This window comes from Melospiza melodia, chromosome 5 (assembly GCF_035770615.1).
Source record: "Melospiza melodia melodia isolate bMelMel2 chromosome 5, bMelMel2.pri, whole genome shotgun sequence".
Lineage (NCBI taxonomy): Eukaryota > Metazoa > Chordata > Aves > Passeriformes > Passerellidae > Melospiza > Melospiza melodia.
Genome location: NC_086198.1, coordinates 43,357,108 through 43,378,527, shown reverse-complemented (window position 1 = coordinate 43,378,527; position 21,420 = coordinate 43,357,108). Strand labels below are relative to the sequence as shown.

The 21,420-nt window shown below is 39.0% G+C and overlaps 1 long non-coding RNA gene across 1 annotated transcript; it reads right to left on the bottom strand.

The window, feature by feature from the left end:
• Positions 1–2,587: 2,587 nt before the first annotated feature.
• Positions 2,588–12,788, bottom strand: LOC134419051 (uncharacterized). Its single transcript, XR_010027954.1, has 3 exons — positions 12,625–12,788; positions 8,163–8,292; positions 2,588–2,641 (listed from the first exon to the last, which is right to left on the bottom strand). It is a non-coding gene; the product is annotated as an uncharacterized LOC134419051 (long non-coding RNA).
• Between the last annotated feature and the right edge of the window lie 8,632 nt (positions 12,789–21,420).

Here is a 21,420-nt window from a genome sequence, read left to right as displayed (position 1 = left end):
TTGTGAGAGCTCAGGCGTGCTGACAGCAGCAGTTGGAGTGTGCACCCCATGAGTTCTGCCTATCTCATCTTTATTAATTGGAGATTCAGTCCTGTAAGGCCTCCAGCTGGTTTCCATACTTCTCCCAAATGAAGCTGAGTTGGAAAGTTGACCTTGTAATGGCTGATCATTTTTATGTGCCAGGCAGCATAAAGATATGCAGCATCATTCCTGCGTTTGCTCCTGCAACAGGCATTGATTCCCAGGCTGAGGGAAAGCTGGCAAACTCATTTATTTAGTATGACTGTTATGTGAGAGTATATATACTATCCCGTGTGTTTCTTTTTGTATGAAATCAGGCAGGGGGAGGAAGAAAAGGCAATCAGAGAGACTACTGTCCTTAGTGTGGGGATAATGCCATTTATTTCCCTTATCATTTTTTCACTGACAGGCTACTGTTTCCCAAAAGGTTTTATTAGGCTTTTAGTTAACTTGAGCTGGCAGTGATGTGACCTCTAATTAAGTTTATTTTGTTTCTTCTGGCAGTATAATAATGAATGTATTCAAATGAGACTTGCAGATCAACACACCCAAGCAAGTTAGCAGCTAACAATGAAGGTTGTCAGTAGATGTGAAAAGGGCTTTAAAAGCTAAGTTTTTAGCCTTAAAATTCATCTGGTTTTGTGAGCAGAAATTACTGAGGCGAGTTCCCTTCATGTCTGCATGGCAGTACTTGGCCCAAATCACTGCAACTCCCCAATTAATGTCAGCTCAGTGCCTAACGGACTGGCCAAGTTGGAGTGTTCACTAATGTGTGTCTTTGTGCCAATTATTTCTCTGGTAGTGATTATTACTGGTTTTATGAGAGCACCCAGGCATCCCAGATAATAGGATGTTCCCAGGATCCTGAGCACAGGATCTGATGGCAGAATTGATTACAAAGTTGTACCCAACAAGTTTAAAATCCAGCTGGATCTGGCTTCAGAAGGAGATTGGAAGGAATGATATCCTATTTTCATGGGTGATGAGGACTGACTTTTCCAGGACCACAAATGAAACCTGCAGCAGTTGCAGGAAGGAAAAGAACTTTGAAATGCCACAGGAACATAGGATTTCTGAAGTACAACATTATTCTTCCTTTTCTAATTTCTGTGTAACAAGTCTCTAAGTTGTATCAGGATGGAATAATGTTTTTAAAACGCATATACTACACTAAAATATAGATATTCCATAGCTGTCAATGTTGCCACAATAATTTTCTTGATGAATGTTATTTTAAGTGTGATGATTGAGGTGAATGAAATTGAAGAAATAAAATTTTGAAAGGTGGGCATTTTTCAGATTCTTTTAAAACTTAGTTTTTCTTTTTTCCCTGAAGAGCCTTACTTTTACTGACTTGAACAGACAAATGGTTTCTGTGGGAAAAGTATTGCAAAGGATTGGTGCTGTCACTGCAAAGTTCTACAAAATGTTCAGTAGAACAAGTTCATAGGTTTTATCTTCTTGTTGGTGAGGGGTTTTTAAACATTTTTTCCCCTCCAGATAAATTTGGAAAATTCTCTTCAGAGAAACTCTGTGGAGGGATAGAATGTGAAAAAATAAAGATAGTGCAGAAGATAGTCTCACGCTGAGGAGTTGCAGCTGTACCAATCACCAAAGATCAGGAACAGGCCACAGCTGTGTCCAGCAAGAAGACGAGTGCCAGAAAAGGGTGGGTTAGCTGGGTGAGGGGAGAGTTGGGATTTGTTGGCAGTGAAGGAGTCAGTGCAGTGAGGATCTGCCCACGAGGCATCACTGAGAAGAGATGGAGCTTTTGCAATAAGATGACAACAACAAAACTCTCACAGGAGTTACAGGGGCCATAGAAACGGGTTCAATTAGGTGGGAACAAACCATTAAGATTGGAAGTGCAGCACTACCAAGGCCGCTCCCTAGCTCTGTCCCAAGTGCCACATCCACACTTTTAAATCCCTCTGGGAGCACTGACTCCACCCCTGACCCCTGGGAAGCCTGTTCCAGGGTCTGACCAACCTCTCTTTGAAGAAATGTTTCCAAATAACCTAAACCTCCCCTGGCAGAACCTGAATCTCTTTCATCCTGAATCTGTTACTTGTGAGAGGACTCTATCAGGACAATCGCCTTCCTACAAGGTGGCTGTAAAGAAAAGAAAGGTGATTGGAACAGCACTCTGTAAAAAATGGCTGGAAGAAATTCTACAGTAAAGGAAAAAATAAAATCAGGAAGGGAGCCATGACAGGCTGAAATGGGAATGAGCAGATAGGTGAGGAAAAAGTAAAAACCTGTTTGTGAGGAAGTCAAAGATGGAAAGCAAATGGAGAGATGTTCCAAGGAGAGAGTAATCCAAATAGCAGCCCTTGTGAAGGAAGGCCTGAAAAATAGAAACCAATGCCACAGCTGGTGTCTGTGCAATTGAAGAGTGGAGACATATTATGGGATGAATTGGTATTTCTGCAGGTTTTTTTTTTAGTGTTGTGTTTAGTTCTTACTTACCCTGAGTAAGTAAGAACTTACTTACTTACCCTTACTTACCCTTGTTCTTACTTACCCTTGTTCTTACTTACCCTGAGTCCTGAAAGACTGACAGAAGAACATCAGTCCTTTGGGGCTCCCATATGTTGGGTCTGTTTCACCAATTTAACAACTGTTTAGCAAATGAGAAAACAATCTTGTTTTCAGCAGAATGAAGGAGTTGTTAATTCATATTGCCAGTGGAAAAAGAAATCATATTGATAAAGCTGGGCACATTTGCTTGATTTAATTTGAATTATGTATTTATGAACTTTTCTATTTTAAGCTACTTTTAAAAAAGTTAGTGAAACAAGAATGTTATTATGTCAATATCAATAATATTTTCTCTGCCTATCAAAACAAAATGCCAATTGCTAAAGCACAGCTTGTTGCGTAAAATATTAAGACTAACCTGATCATATTTATATAATGTTGGAATTCTGTTAATCATGCAAAAGCTTGAAAGCTTTTAACAATTACCCCACCATGCCAGGACACATAATTAAGCTAGGGCTACATTTTCTTGCTTCTATTAGATATTAAGTTTACTCCTCCACTGATTTTCTAAAAGCTTTTTACTGCAACATTTGGCTTCTGGTTTTTCAGGATAAACTATTGTGCTCTGAATTGTTTTTCTTTTTTTTTTCTGGATGTCATCTAGGCACCTGCAATGTATATACCTGGATTGTGGAGAGAAAATGCAAATAGAATTCTTTCTGTCTTTTAACATAACTTCAGGGTTCAGGAACATGGGAAATGTTTTTCATTTAATGGAATTACACTGCTTGTGCCATGTCTCATTTTGCTTGCTGGAGTAGAACACTGCTGAAAGTAGCACAAAGTATTTAAAATGTCACTTATTTGTAAGCTGACAGGTTATTTTAAAAGAAGCAGAAGTGGTATCTATTGGTACCTTTGATTAAACATTGCAGAAGGTGTTGGGGATAAATCTTGCAAAAACATTACCAAGTTTAGTGTTTTTCCATGGAAAGTGAAAGGGAAATTTGATTTGTGGGAAGGAAACTTTAGCACACAAAAATAGAGGAAAAATTAATTTTGTGTTAAAGGATAACATGCATGGGCAGGGAATGAAAATTAAAGATTCATCTTAACTGTAATCATTTTAGAGTCAAGAAAATATAATTGCCTCCAAAATGGGCCATATTATCAATTCATTAGTATTGAGTTTTTTGGCCTGGAGTTTGTGAAGTGCCTAAAATTCTTTGAAGCAACTTTTAGAAAAATAGATAAAATCAGGACGTGGTTCTTTGAAGAGACTTGCACATCATACCTTTGATTCCATTGAAAAACCAGCTATTAAAACCAAAATACACTTCCTCAAGCACACTGTGTTGCAAAGACATTGGCATAAAATATAAAACTTTGTGTTTTGTTTCTTACCAAACAAGAGGCATAAAGACAATTTTCAAGACCATGTCTTTCAACTTTGTATTTTGCAACAGTATTTTTTAGCAACTGTAGCTTTTGGATCAACAGTCTGGTGTAAGTTTCTGATTTTATAAATGAACATGAAAAATTGTTTGTGCAACTTGAATATTGGAAAATTTATTCCACTTCTTAAAAGTTAAAAAGAGCCTGGTCATCTCAAAATGCCAGGACATCTGAATTTTGGTGACGCTATATTAAATCAGGTAAATGTGTCTGTATTTAATGATTGAAAATAAAAAATAAAACAATTCAGGGAAATAATTGAAACAAGGAATTCTTTTCCAGCAGCTTCAGACAGGCACCTCATATCTTTAAAGCAATGGAGACCTATTTGCTGCCTCACACCAGGAATGTGGATCTATCTTTTTTCCCATTTAACTGAGAACATTCCAAGGCTCTCCTGAGAGCTGAGAGGGAAGGGAGAGAGCCCTGCTGAAGGTGATTCAGAATTTATGGTCTGCAGTGCTCTCTAGAGGTCCTTCTTTCCTCCACTGGCTATAGAGGGAGTCCAGAGGAAGCTGATTGAAATGCCTCAGCTTGGGGCTTCCAGTCATATGGGAAGAGAGGAAAAAACCTTAAGGGATAGAAATTGTGATACAACTATTATATAAATACATATATATATATAATTGTAAATATAATTACTTTTTAAATTAGTCTGTAGGGTTGTGTTTATTTTTTCCTCTTAAAAACATTGGGGAAAAAAGCCACCAAAGTTAAAGCATTGTTTCACCAGAACACTTGAGGTGAAATGGTAGACTATTCAATTTTTCTCAAAAATTAGATAGGTTTTCCTCTATATCCCATTCTTCCTCAGCATTCTGAAGACAGTAATTTAATTATTTCAGGTGTTATTCAGGTGTTATTGAACACTAAATTTTTTCTTTTTTTTTCCTTGCAACTGTGGGCTGTGAATGCAGGAAAGTTACAATTTTTGCCACAAGTCACACCCTGTAAACTCCCTATTTTTGTGCTCTTTCCTTGTGCTCATAACTTGCAGTGTCTTCCTAGCTTCTCATTGGTTTTGGCCAAGAAAAGATGAGTTTTTTATGTGGGTTTTGGACATGCACTTGCATTCTGAGCTAACTTTCTAAAGGTCAAATGTTAATTCGGGTCTGCTCAGGAATTGGAGTCACAGGCTGGAGGAGGCTGGCAGGTGAGCCTGTGGTATGGAAATGAGGACAGACTTGTCAAGCAGTACACTTGAAATGAAAGATTAAGAAGCCTATCTTTAGTCAATGAGAGCCCCTGGCCCAATAAATCCCCTTATGTTAGTATCAAAACATGACTGTTGATTGTTTCTACTCAGATTTTGCTATGGCCACAGTGAGTTTGTGCTAAACTAAGGGGTCTATGGCAGCAGAGAAATTTTAGGTAGCCTGCAGATAATCAGCCCATGATAATATATACAATGTTAGCTTTACATGAGCCTTAATTTGTCATGACTGCATTAAATTCCATTCATTCCACCTGTCTCATCTAATTTCTGCAATTGTTATATTTATCTGAAAACTTTGAAGCATGGAAAGAATGAGATTTCTTACAGAAGCTGTAAGATGCCTGTAAGTGTTACTCATATCTCTGGATTTGCACACTTTACTACCTTGGAAAATTCCCCCAGCTGAGTGTAAAACAATCCAGCCTGCTGTGGCTCAACACCCACGCTGGAGTTTCAATGGATCTTCTCATGTTTGTGCAGTTTGGTTTCTAAATCTGTGTCTGCTGACATATCACAAAAATATGTTTTTTTACTAGTGGAAGTTATTTTTGCCTTTTCTTCTTGTCCGTCCAAATCTGGGGCCGTGCAGCTACTTGGCATCACACTGAGCCAGGGAAGGGAGGAACTGAGGAACTGCTGTTTAACAGCTGCCCCAGGCCCCTCAGACTTCACTCAAGCTGCTACTTCATCTACTTCATAGAGCAGGAAAGGCAGAGGGTTTTGTGTACATCACCTTTTTTTTTTCTTTCATGTAAACTCTTTCATCTGGCTGAAAAACAAAAAAGCTTTCCCAGCAAAACAGATCATCCTCCATTTCATTGTCCAGAGTGAGCTGCTTTTTAAAACAGTCACCTGCACTGCTTTGTGTTTTAGCTTCTCCTTTGCATTCTTGAAGTGGCAATTTTTCTTCCTTTAAAAATGTTTATAACTCAGAAGGAAACACCTCAGGTTTTTAACATCCAGCTAATCTTACTGATAGTAGAATTTAGAACCATGACAGGAAAATCCATTTTGCATCACCATTTATTACTGGGAAATGCGTTCCTTCTCCTGATAATGACAATGAAAAATCCTCTTTCAAGGGCATTGTTTGACTTCTGATCTAATGTAAGTCTTTTTCTAAAAATCCACAGATCCTGCTTTGTTTACATAGTATCATCTATTTAACATCATTGCTCTTAACAGGTTGCTTTTTGATACATTGGACCAGATATTTAGCATTTGCTTTTGCTTGTTCCAGCTTCTCTACGTAATTGTATCATGTGATAGAAGGCTCCATGAAAAAAGAAAATGCCCCCTGGATAAGGACTATCATCACTTTCCCCCTCACTTATTCTGCTTCATTTTCAAGAGGAAGCAGAGCTGCTAGAAATTTCCTTCACCAGTGGCGCTGTTTTCCAGTCATGCTTCCTATTTGGAAAGGCAGTTCTTCATATTTGGAGCATTCACAGTGAGATTAAATAGAAGTCATGAACAAAGATCAATGCACAAGTGAAACTCCCAACTCTTCATGATTTCTGGTTTTACTTATAATTTATTTAGCATGGAGTCTGTGCTTGATGGAAATGTTTTAATGGATTAAGTTGGCTTTAGGTAACATCAATTCCATCCTTTTCCCACAAAGAAGAAAAGTAAACTAGCAATCAGTCTGCAGTGTAAATTTCTTTACCTTTTCTTATACAAAGCACTTGCTTTGAGACTTCATGAGGAAAATAACACATCTTCACTAGAAAGAGAACTGCTGTGTAGATGTGGAAAATCTGAGTGGAGGGGAAATGTTTGCATTTAGGTAAATCTGCACATTGCTGGTGAGTCTTTGGTTAAGCCACAAATTTAAAAACCAGTCTTTGTTGGGAGAACTGTTTCTTACACATGCATCTGCACACTCACAAACACGTAGGTCTGCTCCTGGGAATCCTTCAGAGACATCCAGGGAAACTTGAATTACTTGCACAGAAAGGAACAAAGTGTATCAGAAGCCTACTGAACTGGCATACAATAGGCACACAAGAATAACTGTGGAAATCTGTTGCAGGGAAAAATAGCTTGTGCTATGTTGGAATTTAGCTGGCTTTTAATAATTCTTTCTGCAAGGAGACTTCCCTTTTCTCTATTTATGTAATATACATGGGATATTATTTTCTGGATGGAAAACTTCTGGAGCATAAAAGCAAAGGCAATCCTCTCTTGTGGAATTTTTAAGAAGGGTTAGACCCCAAGGGAACAGAGACACATTGGATGATTAGTATATGTAGGAAAATTGCTATTTCATCTTAACCTTAATGGAGAGGTCTCCATTATTTTTTGGTCAGTTTAACTTGGGCTGAATTGTATTATTTACACACAATATTGACCTTTAAATGACTCTTCAGGACCCTAAGGAGTATGCCCACTTAAGCATGTCTAAACAGCAGATAAATGACAATCATCCTTCTTGTACTCCAGAGATTGTCATAATTTTTATGTAAGAAGAGGCAATTTGTGCATCTCCTTACTGTGTTAATGTGCTCTTTCAAAAGGAAAGTTATGGGGTAGGGAGCAGGTGAGACAATGGTGACTTTTAAGGTTAAGACTCAGGTAATAGAGAAGATGAAAGTAAAAGATAGCCCCTGCAATGTCTTTCATCTTCTCAAGATCAAGGGGATTTGCCAGATTAGCATGAAAAGAAGCCTGTACCTTGTACATTGTGTAGCAGCAAAGGCATTAGAACTTCAGAAAGGTTATTTCAACACAGTTCTACAGTGCACGCATGCTTTAAATATTTGAGTATATCTGCTAAGTTTTAAGACTTGTTTCTCTTTATGTATCTAATTTTTTTTTATCCATACAGGCAAAGTAAATTTTTGCTGATTAGCAAATTTCAACAATGAAAGGGAGTTTTTTACATTCCTAGATCAATGCTTAACTCTTTTTATCAGTTTCTCTGATCTGTGAATCCATTCAGTTCCATACTTGTTGATAAAACCTTTCCCCCCAAAATGATTACCTTAGTGTCAGGTAGTGGAAAACATCACATCTTCCTGGGACAGCCTACACAAGGGAAGTACTTGGTGTTAAGATAGGATGACTTTGTGAGACTCAGGAATTCCAAGCAGCCATGACCAATTCAGAGTTGTCTGAAAATAAAATTTTAGTTTTAAACTTATTATTTTAATTATTTTTATTATTTAAAGAAAAAAACCCAAAACCTAAACCCACAGGTCTGGAAGGTATCAGGTAATATTTATTTTCCTCAAACTGAGAACTCTACTTTGACATAAGATCTTCACCTATCTGCCTAAGAGTGAGGCCCTGCAGTCAGTATTCCTCCTTAAATTTCCCTATCTGATTGAAACACTTGCTGAAATCCCAGCTTAAATCCTGCAGCTTGACAGTTGCACAGAGAGCTCCTAACCTGTGCCATTCATCTGCCAAGGCAGCCTTACAGCTCACAACTGTAACTCCATGAAACACAAACCCCTTTTTCAATATCCCAGTCAGCTTTGTATTTTTTTTTGTTCCATTATGTTCATGTTTCTTATTCTCTTTCTCCCTTGCCTTCTTTCAGACCTTTACAATTGCAGGTTCTCTTCAAAGTCACTTCTGTGCTCTCTCTTTGACAGAGTCTCATGACAGGAGAGGCTTTTTCCCACTTTATGACAGTTTAATAATACAAACTGTGAAGTCAGAAGAGCTTGTCTGTGTTTTCTGAAATACTCACTGGCATCCAATGTGTTCAATATTTAAAATCTCATATCTCAGTTAAAACATTCCAAACAATCTGTGGTAGAGACAGAAAGTGTATAATAACCATCGTGTTTGAAATGCTTTTTATGAGATACTATAAAATTGCCTTTCCCACTTGAAGTGAATAATTCATTGGGCAATAAAAGCCAAAAGCAATTTACTATTTAGTACATGAAATAAAAGCAACAGGATTAGAAGAGCTGTTAATTTTTGGAAGACCCTATACCTGAATGCTCAATTCCTTTGAGTAGTATCAATGCAACCACTGAAGAAAACAAAGGATGATTTGGTGCCTGTTTTCAGCGGACACATGAGCTGCACCTACACCTGCACATCTGAAATCCTGATCAGCCCTGGAGCATTCCTGCTGGCTGTGTTTGCTGGAGAGCACTGGCAGGGTTTAGACAGTTTAGCTACAGAGGATCAGCCCAAGCAGGTGATAGAAGAGAACTCATGCATGGTGCCAGTTCAGTGTTGTATTGCCATTTAATGAGACACAATTAAAGACAAGGCTCTGTGAAAGAGAGACAAAGTGCTGCAAACTGCAGCTTGTCTTGTCTGCACGGTGAGATGTGAGAAAAAAGCAGGACATTTACTTGCCTCACTTAATTTTCACTTTTCCAGTCATAAAAAAGCAAATATATATGAGTTCCAGGTTTTCATGCAGGAGAAATAGTCTTAATGTCATACACCTACACTGTGCTTGTAGAAAAGTTGTTAATAATTTAAATACTATCCTTGGCTTTATCTTTCTTGCTTTTCAAGGAAAATACTGGCTTCGCCAACTTCTGCAACGTTCTGCCCAGCACAAATTATTATTGGGTTATTTCCCATGGACTACTGTAATACTGTTAATATACTGTATAATTGCCACTATTTTCATTTAAACAGAGTCTATTAGATAGCATTCAACTGTAAAAAGTAAGGTAAATATTATGCAGTGCAAAGAAGCAGAATGAGATCTTCCCAGGCTGATGCATCATGTCTGTGTGAGATATTTCACTGGATTTTCACTTTTTCTGGAAGCAAATACATTGTGATCAAAACAACCTCACCTGTAATGCTGAAAGAGCAAGAGCTGCATCCTTTGATCACTAGGATGCACAGTGAATTATGGAGGTGTTGGCAGAATCCTTGGGCCACTCTGTTTTCTGAACCAGGGATACCATGAGCAAATGCATAAGGTTTGTTGTTTGTTTGCTTTAAATTTACATGATTTTGAGATACTGAAACTCTATTTAATGAATGTAGAGACATTCACTAGGAGAGGGAGTGAAATGCTGTTAAAAGGAAAACCTGCTGCAGGAAATGCACATGATAACATCTGTTTTGGCAAAGAAGTGAGACCTGGACATGCAGTTATCCTGAAAAGTCTCCCTCACAGCCCTGAGGAAAGTGTGGTTTTGTTTGTAAACACATGCTCAGAAGTTTCTCCATATGGACTGAGGAGTAAGTCTCACAAAACCCTATGCAGCCATTATACTCCTTATGGAAGGGCTGGAAAAGACAGCAGATGAGACCATGTCCTCATCTGCTGCTCTCCGACAGGAAGGACTCCAGCATGAAGAGGTTCACCTGAAACCAAGCACATAACTGCAAATGGGCCACCAGGGGGAAAGGGACTGAGAAATAATGGCCATTGTCCTCTACCTCTACAGCTGAGAGTGTATCCAGAACCCACAAAATGGCATTCAATCTTCCAGGGAAAATCAGTGACCCAGACAGAAATCAACAGAGCACTGTGCGTGCACCAGCCCAAGGCGCAGCAGTTCAGACTGCAATAAATTTTGCACTTAAGGAGAAACTGAATCTGCTGCTTCTCATTAATGATTCAGAACTGATGCTGGAGCCTAGCATTTGTGGGGGCCTTTTTTCCCCTTCCTTTTTAATACGTAGAAGTGCAGTGGGAGGCAGAGCTTTCTGCAGTACTGAATGCCATTATCACCAGTGCTTTGCAGTTCTCAAGTGGTCAGGGCTGTAGCACCAATTCACCAGGGATGCAGAGCAGCAGCAGCAGGGCAGGGCTACACAAAAAGCCGGGAGTGCCTGAAACATTCCCTTGATCTCGTTCAGCAGGAGGTGCTGCTGGATCTGTGCAGGAAAAGGACTTAGAGGACCCCACCTGCCAGTCTCCTCTCCTCCCTGGCATATGTGGAACAGTGCTGGGAGCCTGTCACAGACATCTTTTGCGGAAAATCCTTTCTTTAGGATTTTCCCTCTTCTGGGAAGCTGAGGCCCCAGAAAGAGAATGTAAACAATTGTTATCTGCTGCTATGAAATGCAATAGGTGCACCTGTGATTGGCCCATGTTCCATGTTTACAATTAAGGGCCAATCAGAGACTGAGCTTTCTCTGGGACAGAATCAGAGAGAGCTCTCTTGTTTATTCTACTCCTATTCTATTCTTAGCATAGCAGCTTCTGAACTTTTCTCTCTATTCCTTTTAGTATAGTCATAATGTATTATATATCATAAATTAATAAATCCAGCCTTCTGATCATGAAGCCAAGATTCTCGTCTCTCTCTTCACCCTGAAGAACCCTTGCAAAGCCATGTAGCAGGAGCCTTGCTGCAGCAGGAGATGGCTCCACTGACTGGGCATTGCCTGTGCAGAGGAGAGTGTTAGGGTTAGGATGGACAGGCTGCTGTGTGCCTGACCTCACCCTTCCAAACTGGGGGTTCTGCTCAGGCCGCCCTTCCCACTGGACATAAATTCATCTCTACGAGTTACCCTTTCAGACGCTGTCCTGGTTATCTGATAGTTTGTAATACTGCTCCTCGATTTAGTCTACAACTAGAAATGGAGCAATTCTGATGTAGGCAATGCTTTTAAAAACATGTTTTTCTGTTTATTCCCAGAAGAAATGAAAATTTCATTACACAAAGTCAATTTACCTAAAAAACTCAAATTACAGGACCTTGCAGGTGAATTAAAATCCTCTCTTTGTGTTTCAGAATTCAAAGGAACAGAATGATGTTTCATGGACTTGAAACCCATGCAAACGATTTTCTCCATTTTTGATTCTTGGCTAAGAAGTCCTGAAAGGAATGCTCTGACTCAAGGTGTTTAATCAGCTTTTGGGTCTGTGCAGCTCACAAGCAACAAAAAGCTGCAGGAAGAAGGAACTTGGAAGGGAAAAAGGAAAACACATTCCCAAATATTTTTGAAGCTACTCAAGTGAAAATCCATCACATGGGCTCACATGCCAGCAGATCAGTTTTATCCAGGCAGAGCACATAGTGTTGGATATTCATTAATGATTTTGTGACAAAACAGATGTATTTTCATCTGCAGGTATAAATACTTCACTGAAGATTTCATTTCTTAAAAAAAGCATAGAGTGCACAAGGATCTAAAATTTAAGTTGGATTTAGTTTTTCAGCAAGCCTTTTTGCATTTCATTTTCAATGAGCTCCTATTTGAAATGCCATCTCCAGAAGGCAGCACCTTTAGATGCTGTCATTGCCAGCATCTGATCTCATAGCAGAGAGCTCACTTTTTATGTTAATCTCACATTCTCCAAACACATTATATGTACTGAATCCCTCAGGAAGGCCTCACTGCTTCTAAACTCAGCATATGGTGAGCAGTCAGTAAACTGGTCATATTATAGCAGGCTAAGCTTGGAAGAGTTTTAACACAGAAAGGAACGGGATGTGAGGGCTCCTTGTCATTGTGCTGCCAGCAGGAAACATCTACATTATTAACAATTCATTACTCACCATTTTTAGCAAGCGGCACTGATGCTGCCTCACAAAGTGAGCAAAGGTCTGTTTCAGCACTATTGGGAGGGATTTCATGGAGAATCAGCTCTCAGGGTACAGCAAGAGGCTCCGGAGCCTGTGCTCTGCCAGCACTTCTAAGCATATCTGAACAGCAAGTGTTTGCAGACTAAAGCAGGACACACAGATTTAAATTGCTCTGAATTGTACACAAAGTTAAAAACTTCTTGAATACACCAAATGAAATAAGTTATTTAAAACTAACACTGTCCCTTTTTGTGTGGCCAGGAAGGGAATAAGAGGGGAATCACACCAGGAGAGCGGCCTGCTGTGAGAGTATTCAATATCCAAGACAGATTTTACCACAGTGCTTTGACTTGTTTGGCGTCTGAGCACAGGAAGAAGCTGGAGCAGATGCTCAGTTCCATGAGCAGTACAATCACTGTAACTTAGTCACCCAAAGGCAGCTGGCTGGTTTCCCCATTTGAGGGAAAAATTCATCTTCATGTCATGAAAAAAGCATTTATTTTGCACTGCTTATCATTTTGTTTATTTATGACCAGATATAAATTTGGGATATTTGCTGTCATGTGTTTTTGAGAGGATTCATTAATAAAAGTGAATTTTAATTGGTAATTCCAAGGCAGTGGGAACTTGGCTGCTGAATATAACAGACAGGTTGGAAGCACTTGGTATAAGAGAGTGTCTTTGTTGTCACACAACATCCTTATCCTTGCTCCCCTCTTTGTGCCTGTTTTCTCTGCAGTAACTCAACTTTCTCAAAAGCAAAACCTCTATTTGAGTCTGGGAAAATTTCCTGTAGGGCCCACAAACAAAGAAGCTGAACAGTTTCCAGAGAAGGAGCCAGGAAGCAAAGCTGGTGGAAAGCAGCATGGAAGGCAGTGTGGCTGTCCCTAAAATCCTCAGCACAGAAGGGTTCCTTGCAGCAGCCCTCAGCTCCCAGGAGACAGAGGGGCTCATTCCAAAGGCAGGAAGGACAGGGCCACACTGAGCTTGTGTTCCTTGACCTCCCAGCTGGGTAGTACTGGCCTCTCATTTTGTTTTTGATTTTAACTTTGCTGAAAAACCTGTATTCTTTGGTTGCTCTCATCCTCAGGTTGCTCTCATCCTCAGGATAAGAATAGCAGAAACGGAATATTAGAAACCATATTTCCCAAGTTCTATTGTGCAATCACATAACGCTATGCAGAACTAGCTCTACTTTCCCACACAAGGCCCTTGTTGCACGCTTTTCACCCTGTGGCTGTGAGAAAGCTCCTTGATTTTAAGCAGCCTGAACAGCTCACACACATCTGTGGGACAGAAGGATATTAAAACTGAAGTGTGTTTGAGAAGAAAATCTGAGTGGGACACAACATTTTCTTTATCAGTAATCAATTTTTGTAGCCCTGTTAGAAAATTCTTGGCCCTGTTAATTGCTTAAAAAATTATTTTTTATTGCTTGAAAGATCTCTTTTATCATGGAAAACTGTAGAGCTCAGGAGGAGAAAAAGGAACATTATATTAATGGGAAAAAGAGAATGATTTTCTTAGTCTTGATATACTTTGAAAGAATTTGAATTGAGCCACTGATACTCCATCTGATTTTCTGCAGTGCTGTACAATCTGGTAAGTAAGTGCTCAATTTATCTGTTGCTGTATGTGTGCTGAATAATCCATGGCCATGTATATAAAAATAACATGGCATAAAAATAACTGAGTGAACTTCTTACTGACGTTTGGATAAAATCATTTAACCTTAAAGTGATGTGATAATTGCTTCTTATCATAGCAAGTGTCTAGTTTTTCTAGACACCACTGAAAATCTGATCAGTGGATAAATATAAATGTAACTATAAATATAACACAGTTGTTTACTGGTGTTTCTGTGTTGAAATTCTGTATTCTGGAGACTTTTTAAATGATGACAATTTGACCTTTATCTTATAGGCAAAGAGGGTGGGTTTTGATACCTCTTGCTCAGTTTAACTGAATCCTAAAAAAAAATGTAGACACATCTTCATGACCTGCAGACCTCATGGTGCTTCATAAAGAAGTCGCAAGAATTTAAAGCCAAATAAATAGGCTTAATTTATATTCTTCGCCCTAAACAGATCACAGCAGAAGAGTGATATAATGTGGGATTCTCAGTTCATAGTTGTAAGCAGGGTATTTTTATATTTTCATGGTTTTAATGATTCAAGAAAATGGGGTAGATGGGAATTGTCAGCCTTGAAGAAGTAGCCACACTGAGATTTAGCTGTATTGCTGTCCCACATGCCCTGCACTGGACTGTTCAGTCTGCCAAGATAAAAGTATTGGGAACACAATGCACTTAAAGGACATCTGATATGACCTGTAAGCAGCCTGGTATCTCTGCGCTTAACAGTCCAGACAGCATGAAAAGCAGAGAAGAGAAATTCTGGATTAGAACTATTTTATAAGTAGTAGCATACACTAAAAGCGCTTGCACCAGTTGGTGGTGTAGTACTTGTGGTACTTATAGTAGCAAAAGTAGTCATCACTTTGGAAAATTGGAGACAAGCACCTAAAATCAAAGTTAGGAACCCTTTTAAGTCTGGATTTATAATGTCTGAAATTATGTATGACAGGTCAATCCTTTCATATGCTGTAAAATTCCCTGTTGGCATCAAACCAACTCTGTGAGGGACATCACACACCAAGGCAATCCTAGCAAGGAGACATGGGCAGGTAAAGAGAAATAGCAAAGCCAGGGATAGTGTCAAAACTGTCAAATTCAGGATCATTCAATGGATCATTCACAAAACCCCTGCCAAGTCTTTCAGAAATTATGGGTTTGATCCACAGGTGCCTGAACACCGCAACTCCTCTCTTGACCACAGACATAGAGGACTTAGAGGATCCTTCACTGAGTTGAATTACAGCTCACATCAAATACTAAAGGCAAAGTTTTCAAGCAGACATTGCTTTCTGCAAGGGTCCATATATAATAACAGGAATTGCCATGTTGCTAGGTTTCTATTCTCTCTTCCATGCAATTATCAGTCAAGTGATTGTTTCATGTAAAAGATTATAATCATTATAATCAAATATCATTTAAAACTTATGCTAGGTGGGCTGATGTTGCATCAGAACCACTCTCAAAGCCACAATTAAATCTTCTGTCAGTGTTTTTCTTATAAAGTCTGGTGTTCATTGGGGTTTTCATTTATTCATGAATGTTTATCTAAACTTCAGATGCACTTGTGCATAAATATAATTAAAACATGTTTATTTTATATGGAAGAATATGAAAGTAATTAGTAATGTAATGAGTTGAAGATCAGAGCAATCACAGGCATTTTTATTTAGTTTGTACTCATAACTGTAAATATCTTTGCACATGCACAATTTCCTTGTAGCTTTAGCATGCTGGCTTTTAAAAATGCCGTTTTTCCCTGTTTTCAATTTGCACCCTCCCTTCAGGCATTTATGAATATTGACATGATCCCCATTTGGTGCAATCAATAGCTGGAACTACACAAATGATTTTTTTAAATGTTAAGAAGCATGGAATATTTGAAGTCATGCCTGATACTCCTTTCTGTATCCCATTGTGTCACATGTCACAATCGTCTGTAAAGCAAATAATGAAGGATTCACAAGAAGTTTTGATATAATGGAATAGAAAAATAGCAGTATGACTCTTTAAATCCTCTGTTTGGAAACAAGGATACATGTCATAATTCCAAGAAGCAATATCTGATATCTTCTCCAATTTCTGATTCATCTCATTTGTTTTTAGTATTAAATATTTTTTGCTTATAAAGGAATGTATTTGAATATAAGAAAGTGTGGGGAAACAAGGAAAAGGTAAAGAAGGAGAGGGCAAAGAAGCCTTTGGTACTTGCAGATAAAGGAAAAAAAGGGAAAATTTAACACAAGTAGATTTAAACTTTCATATAACCCTGGGTTTTACAAAGTATTTTACTAGTTCTCTCAGTATTAGCTTTCTCGCAAATACCATGGACCTGAACTATCAGATGAGAAGAAACAGGCTGAGCTGTCTTCTGCTGCTCCTCACACTGCTTTGACACAACTGGTCAGCATGGGGAGGAAAGAGCCACTGGAACAATGTCTGGAGAAAGGAAAAATGATGGGCATTAGAGAAGGTTTAGGGGATTTCTGCTATTTAAGAATCCTAAGAATTACTTTGTTATTAGAAACTGATGCATGATTCTTATTTTGTTTCCACAGTGTAAAGTGATTTGCTGCAATAAAGCATTTCAATCTGCAGCACTGATTTATGAAATCCAGTTTGGCCATCCTGACTTTCTTCCCAAATATATATGAAAAAAATATTTATACAGAGATATCTTAATTTTTCAAGTGTACTCACTCTGATTTTTCCCTCTGAGATATTTTAAAAAATACCCTCTCCTTTTCCCAAAAGATAGCAGTGAATGCAGAAAGGTATGGATAACATTTTGCATAACTTTCTCTGAATTCAGATGTTGGAATCCATAAAGTTAGAAGATTTTTAAGAAATAGTTAAAAGAAGTATGTAGGCCTTAGATTAGAGTTTTGTTAGCATTGCACAAAAGTTTCCCATGCAAGCAGGAAAGTTTCCCAAGCAGTAGACGTGACAAATAACAATAAGCTTCTGTAGAATTAGCTTTAAGATGGCAACAAGGTTATTTAATGTATATCTTTAGAAGGTTAGCATGAATAGAACTCTGTTCTTTGTCTCTTATGAACTAGTCTTTGTTTTAACTATCATTGCGTGTGCTTTGTAAGATTAGATAGAATGCTTGTCAAGATGTGTTTTCTGTGTCTGATTAGCTGAATTCTAGTCTGAGATGATTTTATGTATTGCTGTATGAGCCCTGCTAGAGGAGACATTTTTTAGTGTAGATCAGTGAGCTGTCATGTCTCCATTTTGTATTTTGAGACTGATGTGCTAGAAATAAAAGCAAAAATCTCTTCACTAGTCTAGTTACAATGTTATCCATATTTAGATATTTTGCCACAGCCTAGTAAGTTCCTTTTTTAAGACGTAAGTTCCTAACACAATTAAACTTATACCTATCCCGTCCCCCGCATTCAGAGACTACTGCTGAGTATTTAGGAGAAATCATTAATAAGAAGGTTTATTCCAGTCTGGGGTATTTTCTATTTAGAAAAAGTGATTCCCAGGAGATGAGATGACAGCTGTCCTGTAGCAGCATTGGCAGTGTACTTGCAGCAGGGTTTTATGGATAGATGTTTTGCAGCTTCTACTTTCTCTCCCTATGCAGTGTTTGCTCCCTCACCTGCTGCAAAGGAGAGAAAATGGAGTGAAAAATAGCATAAATACACCCAGAGTTAAACGAGGGTACTCCCTGAAGGGAGTTAAGTTACGGTTTTTCCACAGGGAAAAGTCTAAGTACATGATATGATGTCCTCTGTCCTATGCAGGTCCATGATGCTCAATAAATAAGGGAAATTTCCTCAGTCAGAAACATAAAATCAGAGTGTTGCACCTATGCGAGGAGCAAATGATTTTTTGAAAAAATGGGGCTCTTACATTGTATTATGTATAACACTTCTCGCCATCGCCGTTCATCCATCCAGACTAATTGGTACCTCTTTCCTCTTCAAATGTCAAATATGTAATAGATATTTGTAAATGGAAAGGATACCTTAGGGTACATGCTAATGTACTTCCTTCAATTAGGTTTTATGATTATGACCTTTATTCCAACAATAATTTAATTTTTCAAATAAATTTGCAACCATTTTCATTGCTGCAAGATGTCCTTCATCTCTCTTTACTGTAATTTAATGAAGTGGATTTTAATCACCATCAGCAGTATCTAACAAGAAGCTTTAATATCGCTTTTCAGGAATCTATGAAGCCCTAAAGCAGATAGCCTTCTGGAAGTAATGGGTTAAAACATGGAATGTGAGGCCTGTAAAGCAGGGCCTAGCACTAGAACACACGGAGAAAGCACAGCACTAGGAAAACAGAGTAACAAATTAGATAAGGGGTAGAGCATCATGACAGGGGAAGAGATAGGTATGGGAGAAACTAATGGACTAAGCAGGTTTAGAGCCAGCAATGTCGAAACGATCCTAAGGGTTTTGCCAAACCACGGGATCTAAGCCAAACACACCGGGAATTGACCAAATTAGGAAATGAGTTCAAAAGTTTAAAGAGGAAGACTCATCGGAAAGACCCCGTCTATGATGAAGGCAACAGGAACGACCACCTGAAAATTCCCCAAAAGAGATGTCTCCACCTGCGCTCCGCCCACGCTCCGCCTACACCACGCCCCATATGAATATGCATGATTATGTACCTGATCTGATGTAATCCTATACCCAAAATTGTATATAAGGCTTGCTTTTGCTATGTGAACTCAGAAATCCATTTTGTGATTTCTCCGACGCGTCGCAAATAAAATACCTCCTGCTTAATTGACTTAAGTTGAGTCTGATTAGGCAGTCACTCTGCCTGTTTGGGGCAAAATTCGGCATCATTTCTGGCGAGCCAGCCAGGAGGTATGGCACCAGACAGGAGATCCAGGACTTGAGGGGTCCTCCCCGAGCCGGGTCCGGGGTCGGGACCCTCGGGCGCCCCTGACTAACGTTTGTCAGAAGAGACTCCCCCCCCCGGACCAGTGCTCTCGGTGGACGAAGAGTACCCTGCATCTCCTGCTCCAATTCAGAGGTATTTAAATTCTTTATTGGTTTTAGAATAAAGCGCTTTTATTGGGAAACGGGGGTCAGACGTGACCGCCCGAAGGGAAAGCTGGGGGACGCCCCAGTAAAGAATCCCAGGTTTGCTAGCATTGGTTTGCTAGCATTGGTTTGCTAGCATTGGTTTGCTAGCATTGGTTTTGCTAGTATTGGTTAGCTAGCATTGGTTGGCTAGCATTGGTTTTGCTGGGGTTAAAAATCCCAGCTTCGGTTAAAATTAATTGAAGAAAAAAAAAAAAAAAAAAAAAAAAAAAAAAGAAAAGAAAAAAAAATAAAGCAAGGAAAAGAGAAAACGCAGGTTAAAGTCCTGCTGGAAGGAGTATTTGTTTATCTTGGTATCTTTGGTCTGTTTTTTTACTGTGTGAGTAACTGTTTTCAATATTGTATTTAATGTTATAATACTGTGGATTAAGGGTTGAAAACTAAGATTGCTTTTTGAGAGGTCTGTCAGCCGGTGATCCTTTTGCGTCTGTTCTATATGTCCGTTGTAAAATCTTATAGGGGACGCTTTTATTACTTTCTATGTAAACAGATTGGAAATGTATGTGCATGAACTTGGGAACCCGGTATTTCACGGTCTATCGGCGACCTCTTGTGACCAAACCCGGTAAAACAGCCTGTTCTGACATAAGACCATAAGGTAGGAACCTCTCACCGTACGGGTGTGTGTGTGGAGTGAGTGAGACGCAGCATCGCTGCAAAACGAGAATGGAGTCCCGATCCACATTTCCTGGACGAAGCGAATGGAAATTGTGTGAATGAAGTGTTAAGGTATATTGGCATATGGTACTTGTGGAAAAGAGCACGAATACAGAGAATAGCCATGGGAAGCCAACAGAGTAAAGATATAAATATGAAAACCCCTTTAGGATGTATCCTAAGACACTGGAAGGACCTGGGAGGGATTCCAGGGGGAAACATAAGTAAAAAGACACTTTTAAAGTATTGTACACAATGGTGGCCCCTGTACCGTCTTGATGACGGAGAAAAATGGCCACCAGAGGGAACAACTAATTATAACACTATTTTGCAACTAATACTCCTCCTCCGCCGGCTCAATAAGTGGGATGAAATAATGTACGCAGACATGTTCTTCACCCTAAGGAATAAACCTGAGTGGCAAAAAGAATGTGAAATTAACGTAGCCCCTCAGGATCCCCTAGTACTAGCCCTGGAAAGGGATAAGAAGGGTCCAAAGCCCAAGGAACGTTGCTGTGATGCATGTAGTGGAAATGAGAAAAAGAAGGGTGTGGAACCTACCTGCTTTTATTGTCATAAAAAGGGGCACCTGCAAAGAAATTGCAAAAAGAAACAGCAAGATGAGAAAACTTCTCAGGAGAGTCAGAAAGGGCAAGGGTTTTGTCTAACGAAAAAGATCGAATTACACCTAGAAGAGCCCTTGATAATAAAGCTAAAAGTAGGTCCTCAGAGTGAAGAATTTGTATTTTTAGTAAATACAGGAGTTTCTCGGTCAACAGTGACAAAATTACCCCAGGGATGTGAAGTGAGTTGTGAGCAAGTTTCAGTAGTCGGAATTACAGGAGAAGCTTTCCCTGTTCCTATAATAAAAGGGGTGAAAATTGAAACAAATAACAAATTTGGAGTAAATGATTTATTGTTGGTACCAGAAGCCGAGGAGAATATGCTAGGCAGAGATCTAATAGTAGCCCTAAATTTACAGATAAAACCCTGTGAAGGAAAACTTGAAATCTATTCTTTACCTAAAGAAGATGATCTAGAAATTGATGACATGGGTTGGCTTTCAGGTGAAGTAGAAAAGTTTAGAGTGAAGGAGTCTAATCCCTTTAGTCCCTCCTGGTCAGCGCAAGCTTGTGGATTTTAAAAGGGCAAAAAGGGGGACTATTTATACAGACTCCAAACATGCTTTTAGTGTAGTACATACTTTTAGAGAAATTTAGAAGGAAAGGAGACTTATAAACACTCAAAGGAAGGGGTTAATATATGAGGGGATAGTTCATATAAAGGAACACCAGAGGGGGAAGGGATATTAAAGTCAGAGAAATAATTTGGCTAATAAAGAAACAAAAAGCAACCTTAAGAAAGAGAGAGATTGAAATCATGACCTCACAAAAA